General features: G+C 41.3%; 1 long non-coding RNA gene across 1 annotated transcript in view; it reads right to left on the bottom strand.

Annotated features, from left to right (window-relative positions):
* Positions 1-1,976: 1,976 nt before the first annotated feature.
* Positions 1,977-22,746, bottom strand: part of LOC117656011 (uncharacterized) — a 70,494-nt gene continuing 49,724 nt past the window's right edge. Inside the window, exons 2-3 of the long non-coding RNA XR_009620945.2 lie at positions 3,161-3,265; positions 1,977-2,099 (exon numbers count right to left, since the gene is read on the bottom strand). This is a non-coding gene — a long non-coding RNA (uncharacterized LOC117656011). The remainder of the gene's footprint in view (positions 2,100-3,160; positions 3,266-22,746) is intronic.

Below are 22,746 nucleotides of genomic sequence, written 5' to 3'. Positions count from 1 at the left end.
CAAATGGGGCCTCAACAAACAGCATACCGACAACTAGAGGAGTGAGGCAGGGCTGCCTGCTGGGCCCTACTCTTTTTAACCTTTATATAAATGATATCCCAGCGCAGCTGGAAGATCTTCTGACGCATAGCCCCCAAATAGGCTCTAGATTTATTAACGTATTAATGTACGCCGATGACTTAGTGCTGTTTTCTAGAACCCAAATAGGAATGAGGAGACTTCTTGCCAAGCTCACACGTTATTGTACTACAAACCACTTGACTATAAATGTAGATAAATCAAAAGTTTTAGTCTTTGGCAATAAGAATAAAAAGCACAATTGGCAGATTAGAGCAAAGTATATCCAATATACTTATCTTGGAATTGTTTTTTCCAGTGCAGGAGGTTGGACTCCGCACCATCAATACCTTTCTCAAAAGGTCAGAGCAGGAGCAAGCCTTGTATCCAAATTAAGTAAACGTATCCAACCAACCTCCATTTTACCTCTTCGTAAAGTCTTTCAGGCTAAACTTGTTCCGATCATGCTCTATGGTACTGAAATTTGGGGTCTTACAGAGGCCCCCATATTGGAGAGAACTCAAAATAATTTGTTAAGGAAGATGCTCGGGGTAAACAATTCCACTTCAGCTGCAGCCGTCAGAACTGAATTGGGACATTTCTCACTGTACACCTATACAATCACTAGGGCGGTAGCCTACTGGCTAAAAATGACTCGGATGGAAGCCAGCAGACTCCCAAAAATCTGCCTAGAGGAACAGCAGATTTCAAATCCTCAAAGATATTCCTGGCTAACCCGGCTGTCAGAAATATTGAACTGATACGGCGTAGGGTTCCCGTTGTGTGACACACTGAAGCAAGTTAAACAACGGATTAAAGATGTACATGGGCAAATGGACATGGCAACTCTTTCAACTAATCATTCCCTTAAACTGCTGACAGCAGTTAAAACAACTTTCACCCTGGAAAAGTATTTACATTTAGAAATGCCATCAGTGGAGAGACAGTTATTTGTTAAGTTTAGATTCGAACTTTTAGATACCAATGTTAAATTCGGCCGTTACCAGAAAATCCCATGTGACAAAAGAACATGTATATGTGGGGTAAACGTCGTGGAGGACACGGCGCATATAATATTCGAATGTAGGCTGTATGAGGAAGTAAGAAAACAATATCTGTCCCCAATTATAAATAAATTTCCCCACTGGAATATAAGGCATAAATTAGCATTTTTGTTGAAGGCTGACTCTCCTCCCATGGTAAGGGCTATCACTCGCTATCTTAAAAGGATGACAGCAATACGAGCCAGTTATATTGAAAAGAATTTCATTGATTGTAAGAAAGATGAGCTGAGTTAGAGAGGAGCTATCTTATTTGGGCTATCTAGTCTTGGCAATTTAGCTATTGAAATCTGATATTGTAAAATTTTAATGTCATATATAATATACTTTTAGATTGTTATTTCTGTGACTGTTTTGCCTTTTTCCCTTTTTCTTTTCTGTTTTGTTTGAAAAGGCCTTCGGGCTATTCAATAAACAAATACATACACATACACTGAAAGATATCTCATTAAATGTACAAAAGAAATTGATGAAATACAAATAATAAAGAGTGATTTAAATAATTATTTTATATTATTTTAAAACTTGGATGAATTTTATGAAAAGGGGCAAAAAAAATTGAAAAGAAATCAAGATCTATGGCATTATTTGAATAGACTAAATGTTACAATTGTCAGAAGGAAAAGGAATATAAAATTGGTTTATTTTATCAAGATTAAAATAAATATGTTGCTATTTCTGATAACCCTTAATGAACCTTTGCTAATATCAAGACAATATGATAATGCTTTATGAATTTGTTTATAGATGGCAATAGCACTTAAACTTATATACCGCTTCCCAAAGCTTTATAACTTCTCTAAGCAGTTTACAGAGTCAGAATATTGCCACAACAATCTGGGTCCTCATTTTACCAACCTCGGAAGGATGGAAGGTTGAATCAACCTTCAGCTAGTGAGACTTGAACTTCCAAAGTACTGGCATTCGGCAGTCAGGAAAATTAATCTGCAATACTGAATTCTAACCATTGGGTCACCATGGCTGTAAATAAAGAGATTGGATATAAAATGAAGAAATAATTGATTATAAATTAAGAGTTAAAATTTTAAAAGTTTTTAAAACTGTTTGGAAATCCCTTCCTTATATATTTATTTTTCCTTTCTTTAATTTATGTATTTATTAAATTTAAATTAATATGCTGCCCTGTCACGGGTAAGATAACTGGGTGTAATTCCTAGTTCTCAAACCTTTTTCCTTTCTCTACATTTTTTTCTTTTCCTTTGCATTTATTATACTTTTTTTATTACTATTCAATTATTATCTTTACTAAAAAAAATTAATTCTGGACAGTGTTAAATTGTGGAGAAAAGAAATGACAGAACAAAAAAATTGCAGGAAGGAACAATAAAAAAATATTAGGCATTTTTCCCCAGACAACTCTTCCTAATATGCCTTAATTATGTATTTTGCTTTTCTTGTTAATGGATGTTTGTAGATATATATTTTCCTTTGCATTTCACTTTTGTCATAGTCAGGTTCTTGATAAATTTGTATTATATTTTTCCAAGCTTCTTTTCCAAATAACTTCCCCAAAGCTTTATCCCACATCTTTACGGATTTACTGATTTCATGTGGTCAAAATTTAAATAATTTTGTTTTGTCCAACCATTTGGGCAAATGCAAATGCAATACATTAGCCAAATAGTATATCTGCTGTCCATACTAAATAGGGAATAATCAATCTTCTTTTGGAAATATTTATCTAGAAAGACAAAATATATATTTAGGGGACTGGAGGCTAAAACATATAAAGAATGATAGCTACAATTGGATATGTCTAGTTTAATGAAAAGAAGGACTAGAGGTTACATGAATAGCAGTGTTCCAATAACTAAGGGGTTGCCATAAAACGAGGGAGGTCAACCTATTCTCCAAAGCATCTGAAGGCAGCAATGGATGGAAACTAAGCAAGGAGAGAAGCAACCTAGAACTGAGGAGAAAACTGACAGTTAGAACAATTAATCATTGGAATGACTTGCTTCCAGAAGTTGTGGATGTTCCAACACTGGAAACTTTTAAGAAGAGATTGGACAACCATTTACCTGAAATGGTATTGGGTTTCCCGTCTGAGCAGTCCCTTCCAACTCTGTTATTCTGTTCTATCATTCCAGCTTAATCCTCTTGTTTATCTCACAATCTCTATTTTCCTAAGAAATGCAAGGGATAAGAGAGGGGGAGGCAATGTTGGAGCAAATAATGAATTCAGGGGTGCAATCCGTATCACAAGTGCTTGATCAAAAGTTGATCAAAATTCCTGCCAACCTTATGATAATTGTTTTTATCATTTTTGTTAAGTTGTGGTATTATTTACCACAAATAATAATAATAATAAATAATATCTTCTATATAAAAGTATAGATGCTTTTGTGAAACAAAACAAGAAAACAGAACTTAATGCATTTGCTTCCTCTGTGACCTACTCTTAACCTACCCACCACCAATTTATAAAGTCAAGGTGAAATGAAGAAAATGATAAGGAGGACTTATGATTAGAGGCACTATTCAATGTTTCTATAACAACGTAGCATTGAGAGAACAACCTGAAGAACTCTTAAGGAACAAAGGGCAGATTGACTAATACACAGACATCTGTCCTCCAGTAAAACTGCTTTATTTTGATTAGTAATAGGACTAGATTTCAGTCTACTCTAGAATTTGCCTGCTTAATGTATGAAGACTGATAGATGGACAGCAAAACTAGAATAGATCTTTCAGAATAGAGTTGTGAACTCTGGTGGAAGAGATATTATCTGTTCTATTATTCTTGAATCTGGTTATCTTGACTAGTCTCTAAATTAGAATCCTACTGACCTACAACACAACATTCAATTTCTTGTTTGCTAGTTCTTATCTTCTGTATTAGAAACATCATCTGGAAGGGATAGAACTCATCTGAGAACTGTGATCCAACTTTGGATGACATAAGTATTACCACCACAATTTGCAGCAAAAAGTTACGATGCAGAAGGCCCCTATTCATATTTCCAACCAAGCAGCAATGTTCTCAATAGGATACTCCATTCTATTCTATTCTGTTCCCTCCCCAAATGTTCCTCCCTCCTTCCATGTTCATGAAGATATTCAGCCCTTAATCAGTTGGTCTATGCGTTTTTTCTCTTTTTTCAGGTTCCCTTAGTTTCTATGCACCTCTGCCTGAGATGAAGGGCATGTTTACACACATATGCAAACACAGAGAGAGAGATGTCTACTGATAGCGTCCTCTTGAACCAGATGGTGCTGTTTGGCTGCATGAGAACTGGTAAAGGATAACCTTTAGTTAGCAATGGTTGAATTTGTGACAACTAGCATTTCTGTGGGTATTTTATCTGCCACATGTGAAAACAAAATGCTATCCCTATGGCAGTTTTTCTCAGCTTCAGCACTTTAAAATGTTTGGGCTTCAACTCCCAGCATTCCCAAGCCAGCAAGGCATCTTAAATCTGCCAAAGTAGAGAAACATTATATAAGAGACATGACTCAAAAATTCTTCAACAACAGTTAAGTTGGGTAGTTGTTAAACAAGCAAAAAAATAACAAATATAATGAAATCATGCAAAAGCTTACTTTATTCCTTGATCTGAGTTTTGTCTGTTAATAAATTAAAACAGCAGTATTTTTTATTAATCATTGCTAAAGTTTTGAAATAGATTATTATTATTCCTAAGAAAGAAACTCCACCTAGTCACCTTGATAAAATGGATCAAATTGATTTCCCAAATAAGTCCTATTTTTATCTCATCAAGCTTATGCAGTCCATTATGAAAATTGTTGGAATGCACAATTAAATTACAGGAGAAGATTTTTAAAAAGTACAGCAATCCTTATCTGAAGATGGGGTGGTTTAGCCTTGACTTTTAAATTAATTGTAAAGTGTTCAGCAGGGTGGATAAAAATCAATGATTTTTTTAAAAAAAATAAAAAAAATCAGATTTTTTTTATTTAAATTTGATTTTTTTATTTCAATTGGATTTTTTTGATTTAAATCAGATTTTTTTTAATAAAATGCTTTTTGAGGAAAATATATTACCATCCAAAGGTTATTCCATCATGAAATAAAGATTAGTTTTTTAATTATGTAGAATAAACTGTATATGTTTAATTTTTTTGGTAAATAAATTCCATTAATCCATTCACAATGTCATGCTCTTCCAGAGGTTTTTGTAAGATTATTGGGCAGTTTCTCTGCTACAAGATATTAACACAGATGCTTGGTTTACTTTTGCAGTTCTCAAAACTGAATTTGACTCAGCAGAGATCACATGCCTCTTCTTCACAGCAATAATGTTATAACATGAACAGAGTTGAGAAAAAGACCTTAATCCTATTGTTCTACAAACCTATGAATACAGAATCAACCCCTTCAGTGCTAAGTTTCAAGAAGTTCAGTGAATAGAATAGAAACAATATTTTTCTGATTGTTTGGAGTGGAATAGATCTGCACAAGAAGAAAGTGAAACTAAGTGTGAGGAGGAAGGGGCAAGCAGACAAGCAGTACAAAATGAAAATGAAACTTTCTGAGCACAATACTGCACAGCCACAGACAGACAAATCTTTGGATCTTTTTGTGTGTATGACCTGAGGTTTATCACATTCTTTCCTTGGAGGAAAAAACCTATAATGGCAGAAGGCCGTAAAAGAGACCCAGTTTGGCAATATTTTAATGAAGTTCCTTTACCTATCGGTAAGGCAGGCATGCGTGCAAATTGCAAACACTGCAACAAAGAAATTCAAGGCCTGGTGGCCCAAATGAGGCAACATCATGAGAAGTGCTGTGATGAAGATGACCAAAGAAGCACATTTGAACAGGCAGGATCTTCAGGTTGGTAAACATTTTTATTGAATCATATTTCTTAAGACTGCCCTGAATAGTCATGTTTGAGCAAAATTATATTTCTTATTAATACTACATGTTACTGTCATTTGGTACAGTTATGAAGAAAAGCAAATATTCCTTTTGGGGCAGTGCTGTGTACAATAAGCAGAAATTGTATAAACAATAAAATAACAGCATTGACTTTTTTGTTTAGGGGAATTCATGGATTCTGGAAACTATCCACCTTCAAGATCACCATCCTCCTGTTCTACAGTTTCAGAGTTATCCATTCAGGATAGTGCTTCATTCGCATCATCATCATCAGACACCCACAGCCACATATCACTATCACCTAAAAGAAAGAAAAAACCCTTCCCTCCTGGAACCACCATAGATAAGTTTGTGATAAAAACTAGCAGATTAGAAAAAGAGTTAATTGATGAAAAAAATGCCCAGTTTGTTTATGCAATGAACTCTTCTTTCTGTCTGACTGAGGCTGGGCGGTTATCTGATGATGCAATAAGAGCAGCAAAATAACTATATTTCGCTGCTTTTATCGCCACTAGGTAATTCCTAATATGGGATCTTACCAGTGTCCGGTCCGATTCAGAAAGACTGGCCCTCCAACTACTCTCTAGGCGTCTTTTCCGGTGCTTCAACTCCCTCAGCTCCTCAGTGAACCAAGGAGCCAAATGAGATCGGCGCGGGTCAGAGGCCGCAAAGGCATGACCCGATCCAGAGCTCCAGCGGCCGCCCTATCCCAGGTGGCCACTAGGTCTCCAGTCAAGGCGTGTGCCAGAGCCTCGGGAAATGGTCCAAGCTCCATCTGGAACCTATCAGGTTCCATCAGGCGCCTGGAGCGGTACCATCTTACCGGCTCCGCCTCCCTGTGGTGGGCTGCAGCGGTTTGAAGGTTGAGACGAAGGAACGAGTGATCTGACCATGACAAGGGCTCGGTAACTAGATCCCCTATCTCAAGATCACTCAGCCACTGTCCAGAGACAAAAACCAGATCCAGCGTGTTTCCCCCCATGTGGGTAGGGCCATGAATTAACTGGGTCAGGTCCATGGCTGTCATGGAAGCCATGAACTCCCGAGCCACCTCAGACACCTCACCCATGGATGGCAGGTTGAAATCCCCCATGACCATAAGCCTGGGGGTATCAACCGCCACCGCGGCGATGACGTTGAGTAGCTCAGGCAGGGCTGTTGCCACGTGGCAGGGAGCCAGGTACGTGATCAGCAAACCCATCTGAACCCCATGACCCCACTTCACGAGGAGGGACTCACAGCCGGCCGTCTGAGGAACAGTGGCCTCCCTCGGTCTCAGACCTTCTTTAATAATAACCACTACTCCCCTGCCCCTGCCCTGTAACCTCGGCCGATGGAATGCGAGGAAACCTGGTGGGCACATTTCAACGAGGGGGACCCCCCCTCCTGGCCCAACCAGGTCTCCGTAATACCCGCCAGGTCCGCTCCCCCCTCACAAATAAGATCACAAATGAGGGGGGCTTTATTTACTACGGACTTGGCATTGCACAGCATCAGCCGAAGGTCGGGTCCTGAGGGTCTGTGCAACCTGGGGAACGGGTGGAGCCTTGGGAACCGGAGCATGTCACCGCTTGTAAACAGCGGGTACGTGCTCCCTTGACTCGATATGGCCCCCTGCTCCCGCCATACCTACCCCTCCCACTCACGGTAATGATATTCAGAGCACTATCTGGACAAACTATGACTCCCCCCTCGACCCCGAGATCCCCACCTCCCACGCCGTGTTTCCTTGCCAGGCCCACCCCTCCCCTTTGTGGGCTATCCCCCATACCCACAACCCGCATTCCAATCAAACCCTCCCCCTCCCTAGAACCCCTTAAAAAATTTACAAAAACTTTTGATATAAAACCCCTCAACCCTCTAGTTTTCGCATGCCACCTCTTGGGGTTCCAAAGCCCATCATCGAGGTGGGCCCTCGATAAAGTGGAGGACCAAACTTGCAAGAGGGGGGAGTCTCGCAATGCTAGCAGGTTGGCTTTCTTGTACATCATTGTACGTCCGAGTCCAAGGTGGAAAAGAGGCCAGTCCATGTCCACAATTATCCTATTGTATGTGCTTGTATAACAACAGAAGAAAGGAAAGTCTTCCTTGCACAAACAATTGATACATCAGGAAATGCACACACAGCAGAATACTTACAAGAAGTGGCAGTAAAAGCTATAATAACATGTGAACAAAAATTCAAATGTCTAGTACGCAGTTTGGTCACAGACAATGCTGCAAATGTATCCAAGATGAGAAGAAATTTAGAAGAGCAGGAAGGGAATACAAAACTAATAACATATGGTTGCAGTGCTCATTTGCTGCACCTCTTAGCCAAAGACTTAAGTGTTCCAGAAATAAAGACTAATGTTGTTGAAATTGCTAAATACTTCCATAACAATCATTTTGCTGCAGCAGCTCTGAAAAGGATGGGTGGAACCAAGCTAACGCTCCCACAAGATGTTAGATGGAACACTGTGGTGGACTGTTTTGAGCAGTATATCAAGAACTGGCCTATTCTGATGACAGTTTGTGAAGAAAATCAAGATAAAATAGATGGCACTGTCACAGCCAAAATCCTCAACATTGGGCTTAAGAGAAATGTTGAACATATGCTGAGCATCCTGAAACCCATCTCTGAAGCTTTAAACAAAATACAGAAAAATAGCTGTTTTATTGCTGATGCTGTTGAAATTTGGAAGGAACTGAGTGAACACTTAAAAACAGAACTACACATCGACAGAATTAAATTACAAGCATTAAAAAAACGAATGGGACAAGTGCTGTCTCCAGCTCATTTTTTGGCAAATATTGTCAATATCCAGTATCAGGGTCAAAACTTAAGTGCTGAGGAAGAGGAGTTAGCTATGACATGGGTATCCAGCAATCATCCATCTGTAATGCCAACTATAATAAACTTCAAAGCTAAGGGGGAACCATTCAAGAAATATATGTTTGCTGAAGATATTTTAAAGAAAGTCACACCAGTGAACTGGTGGAAGTCACTTAAGCACTTGGATTTAGAGACTGTTCAAGTAATGATTTCACTTTTAACAGCAGTAGCTTCTTCTGCAGGCGTTGAAAGAATATTCTCTTCCTTTGGACTCATTCATTCTAAATTGAGAAATCGTTTGGGACCCAATAAAGCAGGAAAGCTTGTTTTTCTTTTCCAGATTATGAACAAAGAAGAAGATGAAGATGACGAGTGAGCTACAGAGGACAGTATTTAAGTTTTTCATGTGTAGGCTGGGCTGACAGTCTAAGTTTCTTAAAATATATATATTTTGTTTAGCCAAATTAGTTAACAAACATGGATGTTTGTTTAAGCAAATAACATATGCTGTAATGTTATTGTTTCAGTTGAATAAATCTATTTAAATTGTTATTATTAAAGTAATGATTATTTTTCTCCTTCCTAAGTACAACAGAAAAGTTGTCCAAATATGAATGATTAACCTATTCTCGGCTTGTCGTTCGTTCAGAACTGCGATAGGAAATAATCACCAGTAACGCACAGAGAATCAGGGTTTACTTTGGCAATGATAAGCTTGCAGTCAAAAGTAAAGTACAAGTCGGTGTTTTGGTTCAAAGTCAGTGCTGGGTGTAATCACACCACAGTGCTATTTAACTCAGCCCCTTAAACATACATCCGGTGATTATCAATCAAGCACCCCCCACTCCCTTAACAGTAACAGCTGCGAGCACCAGAGCAGCGAGGACAGCAGAATCGGAGAGGCCCGGCAACGTCATCAATCATCACCCTGAATGCTGCTATCCAGGAACTGTTTGTATGTTCGCTGCGGCTGCTTATCTCCACTCCTTTTCCTCCCACACCCCCCATTGATGGCGAGCTCCGGTAGGACTCGACAGGCGGCCTCCCCTACCAGGAGCTCACCTATAAATAGAAAGCATACAAATGTTAGTCACTGTTACGATCCTGCATTAGGTTTGTCTGGGTATTTCCGATGGAACCGTTGTATCAATCGGGCAGCGTGAACATCGGGTGCTGCCACCCACGAGGCCTGTGTTACAGGGTATCCTTTCCACCGCACAAGATATTGTAACATCCCCCTACGAACCCTGGAGTCCAATATCTGATCTATCTCATATTGGTTGGTATGCACGGGACCCGGTGGAGTAGTCGAGGTACCTGGCCTTTCTATCGTCACCGGTTTCACCAAACTGCTATGGAATACGGGATGTATCCTACTAAACAGAGGGGGAAGTTTAAGAGCTACGGTTACGGGATTGATGACTTGTGTTACGGGAAATGGTCCTATATATTTAGGTCCTAATTTTTTACTGGGCAGTCGGAGTTTAAGGTATTTCGTAGATAAGTATACTTTGTCTCCTATCCGGAATGGTTTTGGATCAGCTCTTTTCTTGTCTGCATATTTTTTCTACTCGTCTGCTGCCTTTTGTAATGCTGTTTTTACACTTGGCCATACATGACTAATTTTATCGGCCCAACTGCGTGGCGTGTCACCGTCTGTCATAGGGGGATCTAACTCTGGAATGGCTGAAAACTCTCGGCCATATATTACTTGGAAAGGGGAGAACCCAGTACTGCGGTGAGGTATGTTGTTATATGCCACTTCGGCGAAAGGCAGGAGTCCTGACCAATTCGTCTGCTGGTAAGAAACGTAGCATCTGATATATCTTTCGACCATGGCATTGGCCCGTTCAGCTGCCCCATTAGTGCTCGGGTGGAATGCTGAACTTAACCCTTGAGAGGACCCAATTAAACGGACAAATCGTCTCCAAAACTTAGAGGTGAATTGAACACCGCGGTTGGATATAATCCTCTTAGGTGCTCCATGGAGACGATAGATATGTTGTAAAAAGAGTTCGGTTAATTGTCGCGCGGATTGTATGCTTTTACATGGCACAAAGTGGGCCTGTTTCGAAAACAGATCTACCACCGTCCAAATTACAATGTGGCCATGGCTAGGGGGGAGATCGACTATGAAATCCATAGCGATCTCTTCCCAAGGCCTGCTAGGATTCACGACTGTCTGTAATAGTCCTAACGGTCGTCCAGACCAGGGTTTGGCGGTTGCACAGGTTGTGCAACCTTTTACGTATGTTTCTATGTCCTTACGCATTCGTGGCCACCAGAATTGCCTCCTCACAAGGTGTAGAGTTTTTAAATACCCAAAATGGCCTGCTGACTTGGCATCATGGCACCTGCATAACACTACGTTCCGTAAATGTTCTGGAACATATATTCTATTCTCCCCCCACGCTATTCCATCATTATAGCTAACCATAGAGGGGTTTTGGATTACCCATTGATCCTGTTGTAAAGCTGTTTTAAACTCGGTACGTAAGTGACCATCTACTTCTGTAAGTCTTAATAGGATTTGGGAAGGTGCAATTAGAGGTTCTATCACTTCCTCTCGCTTGCTATTATACTGTGGCATCCGGGACAGTGCATCAGCCAGGAAGTTTTTCCCAGCAGGAACATACCGCAACCGGAAAGAGAAACACTGAAAATATTGTGCCCACCTTATCTGTTTGGGAGATAGTCGCCTGGGCGTTTGTAAGGCTTCTAAGTTTTTATGGTCCGTCCATACCTCAAAAGGATGAGACGCCCCCTCCAAGAGATGTCGCCATGTCATCAATGCCCAACGGACCGCGAATGCCTCTTTTTCCCAGATCGCCCATGCCCGCTCTGTCATGGTTAACTTTTTAGACGTATAGGCACAAGGTTGTAACCCTCCCTGCTGTGTTCTTTGTAGGAGTACTGCTCCTACAGCCACGTCGCTAGCATCTGCCTGGACTACAAATGCCTGCGTTGGGTCTGGATGCTTGAGTACTGGTTCTTGAGCAAAGAGTGTTTTTAACTGCTCGAAAGCCATTTGACACGCTGACGACCACGTCAACGCTTGTCCCGGCTTTGGTTTAGCCATGGCCGGTTTGGTCCGTAACAGATCCGTTAGTGGTAGGGCTATTTCAGCAAATCTGGGAATGAACTGCCGATAGAAGTTTGCAAAGCCTAGAAAGCTCTGCAATTGCTTTCTGGTTCTAGGGGCCTGCCATTCAAGCACTGCCTGGACTTTTCTGGGATCCATCTCTACCCCGCTCTCTGATATTCTATAGCCTAGATAATCTATCCTCTTTTTGTGAAACTCACATTTGGATAGTTTCACGTACAGCCTAGCAGCTAATAATTTGTCTAAGACCTGTCGGACCAGAGATATATGTTCCTCTTCAGTTTGCGTGTAAATTAAGATGTCATCCAAATATACAAGGACACCCCTGTACAGATGTTCATGCAGCACTTCATTGATGAACTGCATGAACACCGCAGGGGCGCCCTGTAGTCCGAACGGCATGACCTGGAACTGATAGCTTCCCAAGGGACAATTGAATGTTGTTTTCCACTCATCCCCTGGTTTGATTCGTATCCTATAATACGCTTCGCGTAGGTCGAGTTTCGTAAAGATACGACCGGTGGCTAGGGCAGCTAACAGGTCCTTCATTAAAGGAAGTGGATAGAGGGGCTCCACACACGCTGCATTGATACCTCTGAAGTCAATGCATAAGCGTAAACCCCCATCTTTCTTCCCACGAAACAGGACAGGGGCAGCCATCTTTGATCGACTAGGTGTGATAAAACCCCGGGCCAAGTTCTTGTCTATATATTTTCGTAATTCTTTTAGTTCGGGTTGTGTCATTGAATACATCCGGGGCTTGGGTAGCTTTGCCCCGGGTATTAACTCAATACTGCAATCCGTAGGCCGGTGAGGAGGCAGGGTCTCACATTCCTCCTCACTAAAGACTCTGGCGAGATCCCTATACACATTAGGATACGTCGTGTCTGCTGGTGGGCTCTCTACTTCTATTCCCCCTGCTGGCTCCTTTTCCTCCTTGGTAGGGGGAGGTCCCAACGGTAATCGAAGTTTGCGAAAAACCCCTTCCCACCATATCGTAGGAGCCCACTTGTCCAACCATGCTAATCCTAAAATTACTGGTTCTAACATTTTCTCCACTATAATAAACCGAATAGTTTCGGTGTGCTCCCCAATATCGAGGTGCACCTTTTCTGTTATATGAGTCACTGGTGCCCCTCCCAGCAATGAACCATCCATTTGTTCAAATGTAATAGGGGTTCTCAACCGCACAACCCGCAGCCCAAGTTCGTCAACTATTGCCCTACGAATTAAACAACGAGTACACCCTGAGTCAATCAATGCTTCATATCGGCGTCCAGTGGTTGCCCGTGGGTTTCGGAGTACGACTGGTACCACAAAAGGTCAGATGGGGTCGCTCACCATCGGGTCGTGTTGGTCCTCATCGTCATCATCACTATCCCCAGCCACAATCGGGAATTTTTCCGCCACCACTTTCTTAGTATCTGTAGCCAGGGGATCCCTCTCCATACAGGATGTTCGAGTCATTTGGGACCGTTCGGATGTTGGTCGGCCTCTGCCTCTCAACACAGCTCTAGGAGGGGGGTTTTGGTCCAAGTTGCGGGGCATGGGATGAGGACAGTCAGCTGCTCGATGACCAAGGCGATTACATCTGAAGCAACGAAACACAGGCCGCTGGATCCTTTCCCCCAAGCCGGAGCCAGCATTCGGTTTAGTCTCCTTGGGTGTTCGTGTGCATTCTGCTGGTCGTTTTCCTTGACTTGCAACCCCTTCACCCCGTATACGGAATTCTCGGAGACCGACGTCCAATTCGATGGCTGCCTTGTACCACACACTCAACTTGGGGGGCAAGCCCCGGTACACGCAGGCTTGCCGTAAATCACGGTCTAGTCCTTTATGGAATTGGTGCACCAGAAGACGTTCTGGCCACCCCACCAACCGAGCCGCAATCTTTCGGAACTCCTGTACATACTCCTTTGCTGGTACGCCCCGTTGCTTAAGCGCAAACAAATCCCCCTCTGCAACCTGGGCGCTTGTTTCGTCTTCAAATCTGGCACGAAGAGCCTCCAGAAATCGTCCCATGTCCACGAGTTCCCTTGCATGTTTAGCATGGAGGCCTGCCACCCACTCAGCCGCTTCTCCCGTCAGGACCCCCATAACAGCAACCACCATAGCCCACTGGGAGGGATACCACTGTCCATATTGGTCCATATGGCTTATCACCTGGCTTAAGAAAAGAGCCACTCGTTCAGGGCTTCCGTCAAAGGAAGTCTGCAGGGCAGGCGGTCCCCAAACGGCCTGCGGGACCCACAGCCCCGGCGGGGCCCCCGGAGGCCAAGGCATGGGGCCTGGGGTCCTCGCTGCTCCAGTCGCTCTCCTTTCCTGCCTAGGTCGGTCCCTCGTCGCCCCGCGACCCCCAACAGGTAAGCCCCCTGCCAATTGCGTTGGTTGGGGCTCAGGACCGGCTCCAAGGTCTCCCGACGAGGCACCTTGGTCTTGTTCTGGAGGGGGTTGGTCCATGGATCGTCTAGAGGTCCGCTCCATCCTCAATTTAGGACTTGTGAGCCGGAATTGGGTCTCCGAAGCAGTCACCCCTGTATCCTGCCAAGAAGAACCTGGAGGCTCCAGCCCTGCAACCCAGGGCTGCCAGGATGGGGCGTCACGAAATCCAGATTCCCCAAAACGCTCACGTAGCATATCCATGGTGCTGGGACCGGATGAGGCAGGATACCCCCAATCCCCTTCATCCTCCTCAGTCCATCGTCTTTCCCTCCAGCCCTCCACATCTCCACCACACTCCTGCTCTTCCAAGGCTGTCCCTTCTGCCATATCCCCCTTTGCTGCAAAGCCACAGGGACTCCTCACCTCTTGCGAAAAGGAACCAAGTGCTGACTTTCTCTCGGCTTGTCGTTCGTTCAGAACTGCGATAGAAAATAATCACCAGTAACGCACAGAGAATCAGGGTTTACTTTGGCAATGATAAGCTTGCAGTCAAAAGTAAAGTACAAGTCGGTGTTTTGGTTCAAAGTCAGCACTGGGTGTAATCACACCACAGTGCTATTTAACAAAAACTCAGCCCCTTAAACATACATCTGGTGATTATCAATCAAGCACCCCCCACTCCCTTAACAGTAACAGCTGCGAGCACCAGAGCAGCGAGGACAGCAGAATCGGAGAGGCCCGGCAACGTCATCAATCATCGCCCTGAATGCTGCTATCCAGGAACTGTTTGTGTGTTCGCTGCGGCTGCTTATCTCCACTCCTTTTCCTCCCACACCCCCCATTGATGGCGAGCTCCGGTAGGACTCGACAGCTATTAAACTGGGGATAAAAAAAATTAATATGAAGTTGTTATTCTAAAAATCTTCATCTACTTGCATATTAAGTTATACCAGCAAGAATTAGTCTTTATGTAGAAAACTATGATTTAAATCAAGCCTTACTGACTAGTGATTTAAATCGTGATTTAAATCATGATTTAAATCAGTTTGATTTAAATCAAATCCACCCTGGTGTTCAGTCAACAGGTGTTCTAAATCAAGAAAGCATTTCCCACTCACCACTCAAAACTTGAAATGCAGGTGGTGCTAGAAAACATTAGCTTATTTACTAGATAGAAATCCTCTAGCTATTTAGAACAAATACATCATTTTGCTCAAACAAATCACAGTGCTGTAGATCTTTGAGAAGCCATAAAGTATTCTTCCTTGAATATCTTTGGTCGTGGTCTGAGTTTGTACTTGGTTTAACAGTGCCATCGGGAATGTACAAGGCAAAGCATATTTTGCTAGCACTACTAAAATAAATAGAATGTAAGTCTGATTGATTTTGATTTGGTTGGATTTCACCCTTTAACTCTTTAAATTTTAAATTATCACAGTTCAATGAGTTTTTCTAACTATCAGGCAAATTCATTTATGGAGCATTTTTTAGGATACCCATTACCCATATTAAAGAATAACATTCCCGATAATTTCTATATTATTCATATCTGGAAGTATCACAAATTATTTCCACAGCCCACACTTTATCAAGTTTTAATTATCATTTCATTTTCCAGGTTTTTTTTTTAATGTGAGTGTTGATGTGTCATTAAACAGGTACTAATTTACACCTGATGAGGGCGGATTGGTTTGCTGTTTTCAGTGGATCAAAACTGATTAACAATTTGGAGCCTTCTAATGTTGATTCTTCTTAATTATGATTTACTATCCACTATAGACTAGGCTTCTGTTTATTTATGAGTTGCAATTTATTTCTAGTCTTCTCAGTCTTAATAGTGGTCAGATCTACATAAGTCCTATATTCTATCAGTATCTTGGCTACTTCATTCTTGGAACACATGACACATTATCTTATTGACTATATTATGTGCTTCAAGGCTATCAGCTTGTCCTGTGGAAAAATCCCCAGAAAAGATGTATATTAAAAGGAAAAAAAACCTCATGTTTTCTTTAGGCATTATGAAACTGACAAGAAAGGCTTACAATCCACTTCACTAATAAAACTGGTTTTTAAGTTCACTACAGAACACTAAGGAAAGAATGGAGGGAGAGGGTACTCCAATCTCTGTTTTCCCCAAAGGATAATTTCCCCTAAGTCTTGGATTTGATTGAGTTCAAGGAGAAAAATAGTTCTTCTGAATCTGCACAATGGATCTGCACTTGATTTTCTATATCCCCAAGCTGCCAGAATGGTAACATAAAGAACGGCAAAGAAGAGCAAGGGATGGGCTTCTTGGTAGTAAAGAAAATTGGTAGCAGATGCTGCAAAGTGTTCCTGTTTGTGCCTGTTCAATGTCATACTGTAGTATATCAAAAATGGATCTACCTTGTACAGAGACAGGAATGGATAATCATTTAATGCCATATGCCTTTCATGTTGACTTCTTTTTTCCATAATGATTGAAGTAATGATATAACAGAAAGTGAGGCTGGTTGTGGTGGACTGGGTCACTGTTTTCCTTTTTAAATGTTATGCCTATTATTGTGTTTCTACAACAATTCTACATGATTTTTATGTGCTCCTTGCCATAAAATGGTTTAAATATGCTATTAGTTTTTAGCAATTATATATGAGATTCTAGGGGATGCAAAAAAGAGATTGCAAAACGCAGCATTTAAGATTTCTCCTTGTGCCTGCTTTCAGTTAGACATTTTCTTGATTTCTGTTCCACAACTTTTGCCATTGTGCTGAAACTCTCATGACAATAGCTAAAAGGAAGAAATAAATGCTAATTCTTGGTTAGGTATGTGAGGCGTAATGTAGGCATTCGTTTGTTCATTTTTCAGTTTTACTGTTCATTTCCAGATCTTAAAATTCCCTTGCTTTTTTTTATAGATTTATTTACTGAGGCAGGGGAAGCTAAGTGAAAATCTGATCTACATATTCTATGAATATGTGTATTATATTTTACCAATATATGCCTGAGCATTCTTGGCTTTAGGAGCTGCCAGTGTTCCATAGAGGGAAGGTGGTAGCATTATAATGGGCATCCATTATTCCATTTTCATAAATCTGTTCATAGTATCATCTTATTTAAGAACATGACTAGTCAGTCACAGACAAAAATTGGCCTATCAAGAAAAGGATGACAATACTTCTTCCACTATTACTTCCTAGCACACAGTATTTATCATATGCTACCTCCAAAATTTTGGAGGTAACAAATAGTTCTAAAGCTTAGTAGCCACTAATAATCAATTTCTCCATGAATTTGTCCTAACTTTTCTGAATTGTTGTACATTTCCACATCAGGTTGTAGCAAATTCTTAGTTCAATTATGTACTGAATGAAGTTTTTTCCTTTTATTAGTCTTTACTTTAGTTAACCCACATTTAACTCAGATGTACATCTCCACCCCGGACCAACCTAGGGATGCCCTTTCCGTGATGTCTAATGGCCTGGAGGCGGTACGGGTTTGGATGGGTAGGAACAGGCTCAGACTCAACCCCTCCAAGACAGAGTGGCTGTGGATTCCGGCGTCCCATGATCTAGCTGCCCCATCACTGTTGATGGGAGGGGAGTGCCTTGCTCCCTCAGATAGGGTCCGTAATCTTGGCATCCTCCTTGATTCATGGCTGTGTTTAATGGACCATCTAACAGCCGTGACAAGGGGGGCATTTGCACAGGTTCGCTTGGTGCGCCAGTTACGCCCTTTTCTAGACAGGGACGCCCACCGTACAGTCACTCAGGCTCTCATTATCTCTCGGTTGGATTACTGCAATGCCCTCTACATGGGGCTGCCCTTGGGGTGTACCCGGAGGCTCCAACTGGTCCAGAATGCGGCCGTGCGAGTAGTTACGGGTGCGTCCCGCTACTCCCATATAACACCACTATTGCGCGAGCTGCACTGACTGCCAGTGGTCCTCCGGATTCGCTTCAAGGTGCTGGTACTCACCTATAAAGCCCTTCATGGCACGGGCCTGGGGTATTTGCAGGATCACCTCCTACCGGCCTCCCACCGCCCAGTGCGCTCACATAGGGCTGCCCTCCTCCGGGTCCCCTCAGCTAGACAATGTCAGCTGGTGGTCCCCAGGATGAGGGCGTTCTCTGTGGCTGCACCGACCCTCTGGAATAGGTTGCCCACTGACCTCTGGACAGACCCTGACCTCCGCACCTTCCACGCCAACCTAAAGACATGGCTCTTCCACCAACTTCCCTGATCTGCCGTGGATTTTAATTTGGGTATTTGGGGATTTTTAATTTGGTTTTATTACTATTTAATTTTTACTTATTGTCGGGTTTTTCTATTGTTGTGAGCCGCCCCGAGTCCTACGGGAGAAGGGTGGCATATAAATCTGACAAAATAAATAAATAAATAATAATAAAGATGGATCAATTTATGTTCATTCGAGGCTCTATCCAGAGTACCCTTGATATGTGGGTGCTGCTGTGGGTTTTTTTTCAACAATGTCATGTGACTATCTGCCTTTTCCCATCCTTTTTCCTTTCTCTTGAGCTAAGCATGCATCAGATATACTGCCACTTTTCTATTAGTACAGCAGCAGTATATAATGTAAGTCTGAATGCAGGATAATTCTTTCTCTCTTCCAGTATTCTAGGATTTCTTCATAAGTAAACCTGAGCAGAACTGAACTGTCAAGCAAATAAAGTTTGTTGCAGGGTTGTTGTTGTTTTTTTAAATATCCCCGGTCCTCTTCTCATTTTACCTTTATGGTGTTTCTCCAAAGGAGACTCACTTTACAGTAGCTGTTTCAAATTTTACACTGCTTGAAGAAGGAAGATCATTACAAGTATCTTTATTTTCTGGTTTCTTGATTCTTGAAATCAAGCTTCATTTTTGCTAATTCACAGAGTATGGTTTCTTGATGTTTCTAAACTCCCTAGAGAGATGCTAAATATGTTAAAAGCTGATAATCTTGAAAATAAATGCCTCTCCAGTGTTAGGGTGGTGGGCATGCTGTGAAAAATTAAACCATGTATATCTTGATTGCTTTCATGTTAAATGGACTGAATATTGGACTGCTTTCCCAACAGCCAGAAGACTTCCCATTAAACTTGATTTGTCCAAATCCTTTGTTGTGGCAATTTTCATTTATGAGTCCCCAGAGAAAAGAAATCCACAATTGCTAATTCTCAAAGTACTGAAATAATATTTTATTACAGTGTTTGGTCCTTTCAAGCTTCAGGTTCAGTCCAACTAAAGTTAGTCATAATTGTTCTACTGAAACCAATAGAAGATAATAACTCAGATCCCCTGCTTTCCAGTAGGGAATTCAGCATGTTCTGCTATGTACTGGTTGTTATGAATTCTCATTCATATGTCATTCTGTTATGAATTGCTCTTTTCATAACAAGCACCTGTACTGATAGACATTAAAAACATATGTGATTTGTTTATTGTTTACTACCCAAACATTTTCTATCAATTTTGTAATTTTGTTTCAGAGTTTTCCAAATGTCTCAGCACTTGCACCAAAGGGAACGCTATACTTCCGTGAAAGATAACCCATTGCTTTTGTGTTTTTAGCTTTTTGGTACTTCAGTATTATTCTTGTGCACTAAGAGGGTACCCTAAAAATTCAACCAATATCAAGCAATATTTGGAAAGGGAAGCTATTTTCACAGAGATTTAACTGTTGTTATTAATCTCTTCACTGAGCAACTTCTTCAAGGAAAACTATTGGAAGAACTATATTAAAAATGTAAACAAAACATAACAGGAAAATTAAGACGATTACCCCCACTATACCATCTCAATTCAAAAACCTTTATGTTCTATTTTCTTTGTTTAGAGATATGCGACCCATAGCTCCTATCTAATATTGGAGCTCCTGCAAGCACTAAATTTACATTACTAAAATTCAAAAACAATAGACAGAGTACAGTTTCTGGTTTTTGCTTTTTAATAATGAGAAAAACGGATGCATTAAATCTCTAATACTGTAGCATACCTATTTTACTCAAAGGAGTCTATCAAATCCCCCACCCGCCCAGTTAATAAAAGGACCAAAGATTTTAGCTCTTCTCCCTCTAATGATGTCATCATATTACAACAATATCTCCTACAGCCCCTGGAGAGAGAAAGAAGTAGGCAAAGCATTCAGTGTATAGTTTCTGGAATTGTTTCTGACCTCCTTACTAGCAATAGCCATAGGACATATCTGTATTTTCTACTATGTAACAAAGTAACATGTAGTATATATGTGTACCTCTGTACTTTCTCTCCAATGCTAATCAGGATGTTTCTATATATGTTGCCCATGTCTGGGTGTCTGTGTCTGTTCATATAGCTAATCAAGAGGAAATGCTTTGCTTTCCTACAAGGCAACCCAAGGCAGCCTGTTACTTCTGGATGTATTTCTGTTCTACTCTATTATTTATTTAAAGTGGAAAGCTTTTGAGAAAAGTATATTTTCTAAAACTAGCTAATAGCACCACTTCTTTTTGGATTATTACCATAAAATTATATATCAATGGAAAGATAATTTAATCAAGAATGTAATGCAATAACTTTTATGAAGGATTTGCTATTAGAATAGCAGTTAAATATAAAGAAGAAAAGTGAAACGTAGGAAAAATGAGATATACAAAAATTATCACCATGTCAGTTAATACTTAGTTGGGTAACCTTTAGTATGAATTATGGCCTTACAACATCTTCCCATGGAGTGAATCAAGTCTTTTAGTTCTGCAGCTGTTATAATGTGGAACCAAGATTGAATAATTGCTTCTATTAACTGGGTTTTATTGCTGGGTCGCTTCTGACTAACAAGTTTCTTTAGTCGGTTCCATAGATTTTCAACTGGGCTAATCCCAGGCCATTCCAGCAGTGGAATATGATTATCTTGAAACTCCAAAAAAAACCTGGTATTATTAGCTATCAAACCTCAAAAATACACTTTTCCCAAAAGGTTTCCACAATTTTGGCCTACAAAAACTATTGTATTTCTTTGTTAAATTTATTTGTAACCCATTTTGCCATGGGGCTACTCTGGGCAGCTTACAACAATAAAACAGGAAAAAAATGATAATATAAACAAAATAATAGTAAAGAAATAAAACAATAAAAAATAAACAGTGCAAGTATAATAATATGAAATGTTAAAAATGAGCGGAGGGAGAGCAAGAAGTACAGCAGGGAGGTGGAGGTGGAGGTGATTAATCTAGTAGGCACCTCCAGTGATGTATTCTTCTTTTGGTCCCCAGGCCCACCAGCAAAGCCAGCTCTTCAAGTCCTTGCAGAAAGATAGCAGGGTGAGGGCAAATCTCACCTGGGAAGGGGGGTACAGGATATTCCAGAGCATGGGCACTACAATAGAAAAGACTCTTTTACTAGATCCTGTCAGTCAAAGTTCCTTGACTGATGTGATTTGAAGTAGGCCCCCTCTGCTGGGATGAGTAGGATGGGTTTGTCTTAATGGGATGAAATGGTTCATCAGGTACTCTGGATCTACACCACAGAAGACTTTAAAAGTCATAAACAATACTTTGAATTGCACCTGGAAGCAAACCAGCAGGCAGTGCAGCTCACAAAGCAGTCATGAGTCATTCTATGGGCCCCAAAGACTGCTTGTGCTGCCACGCCTTGTACCAGTTGAAGCTTCCAAATGCATTTCAAAGCTAGCACCATGTAAAGCACATTGCAGTAATGTAGATGGGAGCTGACTAGGATGACTGAGCAATAGGGAGTCCTAATCCAGGAAAAACGGCAGCTGGTACACTAACTGAAGCTCTGCAAAGACTCTCCTAGATACAACCACTACCTGATTTTTAAGCAAAAGTTGCAAGTCCAGGAGAACCCCAAAGTTGTGAACAGGCTAGTGCAACTCTGTCCAGAACTAAAGCAGTCAAAGACTTAGATCTTGAAGCTCCATGTATCCAAAGTGCCCTGGTCTTGTCAGGGTTCAGTCATAACCCCTTGTTCCCCTACAGGCCCCTACAGCCTCCAGGCACTGTCAAAGGATAGCAACAGTATCACTCGGGTCATCAAATATGGAGATGTAAAGTTTAATATCACTAGCATATTGATGATATTTCAATTTATGGTGATGGATGTTCATGTAGATGTTAAATGGGAGTGGAGAGAGTACCAAGCCCTGCGGTACACCATAAGAGAGTGGCCAGGGGCTGGATCTCTCACACCCTATCAACACTGACTGGAAACAGGAACTAAACCAACACAGAACTGTGCTGCCTAGTCCTAAGCTCCATAGCTGGTCCAAAAGAATACCATTGTCAATGATATTGGAAGCTGCTAAGAGGTCAAGGAAATCCCTAATGGTTGCGCTATCCCCATCCTGCTCTCATCAAAGACCATCTGTAAGTGCGACCAGTGATATTTCTGTTTAATAACTAGGTCTGAAACCGCACTGATAGGGGGTTTAGGAAATCTATTTCATCCAGGATCTTTTGAAGCTGCCAAGCAAATACCTTTCCTACT

The sequence above is a fragment of the Pantherophis guttatus genome, chromosome 4, assembly GCF_059756535.1.
Source record: "Pantherophis guttatus breed Tessera chromosome 4, ASM5975653v1, whole genome shotgun sequence".
Lineage (NCBI taxonomy): Eukaryota > Metazoa > Chordata > Lepidosauria > Squamata > Colubridae > Pantherophis > Pantherophis guttatus.
Note: the sequence above shows the minus strand (reverse complement) of the source record. Positions and strands in the feature narration are given on the sequence as shown.